We start from the raw sequence: 3,178 nt of genomic DNA, 5'->3' as shown, positions 1-3,178 counted from the left end.
TTTTAAAAACTAAAAGGCGTTTTTCTTAATTATTATTAATATTTAAGAACTAGTATATTTTTTGAAAAGTGGAATTTTTTTAGTATTTATAGAAGTTAAATATTGGTGTTGGAAAATTTTTTAGTGTTTATAGGAGTTAATTATTGGTTTTTTTTTAAAGATGAATATGTTTTATTTTTTATTTCATGTGTTTACAGGTCTTATGTTTTATTTTCTATCTTTAATATGTTTATATTCTAGGTTAATTGAGATATAGATGTGCATTGGAAAATGATGTGCATACACTTATAGATGTCAATTCTTTTATAAGATGGGAAATAATACTTCATTTTCCACCTTAACATGGATATAATTCAATTATTTTATAAAGCGAAAATAACGTTTAATTTTCTACTTTTCAATCTATGGATGGACGTCACTTTATATTTTCCATTTTCCATACATAAATAGACATCAATCATTTTATAGCAAGTGGGATAGTTGCATAAGAGTATAGTTTTAATTTATTTTGGTAGTTATCGGATAAGATCTTCATGTTAATTTAGAACTTGAAATTTATATTAAATAATGTTATTATAAATCATATAATGTTATTATTATGTGATTTAGTTTATTTATTATGTATGTAAATTAATTTTTTCATGTTTTTAATAAGTTAACATTGTTACTTATTTGATTAATATGTAGCGTGGTGCACGATGGAGGTGTGAAAAGGAGAAATGTGTGTAGAGATGTGGAAGTGGAGATGTGTGTAAAACATTGTGGAACAAAATTTATATTCTTTATTCCATATAACCGTTCTCTTGAAAAAAACTTCTTCCACACATATTAAAAGACACGACTTGCAGGAGGAAATTTTTACTCCTTACTCTTCTTGTCCGACACCAATGAAGCTCATCTGAGCTTAGGGTGATCTCGCTTCAAAACCTCACAATGATTACACTTAACACCTATCCTTAGATCTAAGCCTAAAGCAAGCATAATCTATTTCCCACAATTCCTTCATATCGATCCATGTAGTCATATGTCATAGTATTGTGAAAAGCGCACATTTGGTAGCGTCAATAGTTTCCATTTCCAAGTTGATAAATGCTATGGAAAAAAAATGTTTCCAGATTGGTAAATGATAGGGGAAAAATCCAATCTTTACACTGGCTTTAGGGTCCTTATTTAAGCAATGGGATACAAACCAATTCCAATGCTTTTGTAAATGTGATTAGAAAAAAGATCTGTATTTGTGTTAATGTTGTGTTATGTAAATGAAATCATGTTCTATTATGAAACTCGATCTAGTTAGAAAGTATTTCTCTGTTGATTTATGTTTAGACGAGATTTTCAACATCATTGCTTTATGATCTTAGAGATACCTTGTTTTGTTTCCAGGTTTTTTTACATGATTTCTTCCTAATTTACTTCATCTTCATAACCTTTGAAGTTTAACAATCTTTGTTTCATAACCTTTGAAGTTTAACAATCTTTGTTTCATATTTCCTTTGGTTGTTTACTTCTCATTTAATTTTAATTCGCTCATTTTAATAAAATCGCTTTCTCACTTACTATCATTGAATTTAAATTTGATAGTTTTTTAAAATAAAAAATACTAAGGTTTGGTTTCAAATTTAAAATTATTTTTGGAAGAAAATCACATAAAAAGTTAGATTTCATTTTTTATGTAATTACTTCTCTTATTGTATATTTTGTGCTTTGTAATTTTTCGCTAACTGTGATTTATTACGTATGAGTTATGAAGCATAGTTTGCTGTGTAAAACACATTTGTAAAATATTAATACAAATATATTAAAATAATTTCATGTGTGTGGAAGAAAGTTTGCGTTCCTTGCTCCACACACATATTCCCTCGCACACCCTTTCTCCCACACATACCCCTTTTCTGCACATCTTTATTCTTGACACATTCCAAATTTCATACACCTGTTGTTATGCACATTTCCTTTCTTCATTCCACTGGACCAATACAAGTTAAGTGATTTACATGGAATATTATGTTATATGGAATTATATTTTTTGATTTTTATATCAAATTTTACTAGAGTACAAATTGTTGATGATGATGATGATGGTTAACGTCCACTGAGACCAAACTTTGGTCTATCAGACCTAAAGAAACGAATTATTTAGTTTGATTTAAGATTTTATTCCTATGCTCAAAAAGCTTGGAGAGAAGCCTCCCGAGCTCACTATAATTTTGACAATATAAAAGACTAGGAAGGTCAGTATTGCAACAAAGATTTTGAAACTGAGATCTCATGTAGTTGTATGTGGGGCACTCTAAGAAGAAGTGATTTTCATCCTCAATGTTCGTACTCTCACAAAAATGCCAGAACCTTTCCATCCATGGTGTTTTAGGAACTGCCTAACGACCCGTTTCACTATGGAGCTCATGAGAGTTCGTTCTAATCTTGTTTATATTAATTTTCTTCTTTGAGCTAGTTAAAACTAAGAGATAATTTTGATCTTCTAGGGTGGGTTGATGACCTCCTTATAATATCTTAATTTTCTTTTAGCTCCTAAATCTTTCTCACACCACATTTTTTCTTTGAACTTAGAAGTAACAATATTTTTAATGTTATCAATCTTTGCAATGCAACATTCTCGTCGACCTCCCAATGGTTTAACGAGGCCCTAGTGTCTTTATACCAACCTCGTTTGAGCCTTAGGTGGTTTTGGCTGGAATTTAAAGCTAGCTTAGGAAGTCTATGGTATCCTATGTTACTGAGTTTTTGCTTGTACAATAGAAGCCTAGTCATAGTTAGGCTCTCGATAGGGGAAATACCCACTTCTATAAGGAGAATAAGATAGGGTGTGTTGCTTTTAATTTTGAGGTTATACGTTATAAAACGCTTCTGGATTTTCTCAATGTTTCTCCAGGATTCTATAGAGATGCTACAACCCCAAACCTCACATCTATATAAGATAACTGGAGTGACTAAATTTTCAAAGAGGAACTTCTTATGTGGATCAAAATAATATTTATTTTCTATCATATGCATATTGGAAACTCAAAGCCCCGAACTGATTTCCTACTTTAGGGTTTGAAAGTTTGCGAAATAAATAACATTATGGAATAAATCTTATATGGGTAAAAATGATTTGGTGTCTAAATTACTTTCCTCACTAAATGACTTTAATTATATAATTGCCTCATCACAGGAATGG

The sequence above is a fragment of the Pinus tabuliformis genome, chromosome 7 (assembly GCF_031772625.1).
Source record: "Pinus tabuliformis cultivar Carrire ecotype Pingquan chromosome 7, CPIR1, whole genome shotgun sequence".
NCBI lineage: Eukaryota > Viridiplantae > Streptophyta > Pinopsida > Pinales > Pinaceae > Pinus > Pinus tabuliformis.
The sequence above is the reverse complement of the archived record's forward strand: the minus strand, read 5'-3'. Positions refer to the sequence as shown.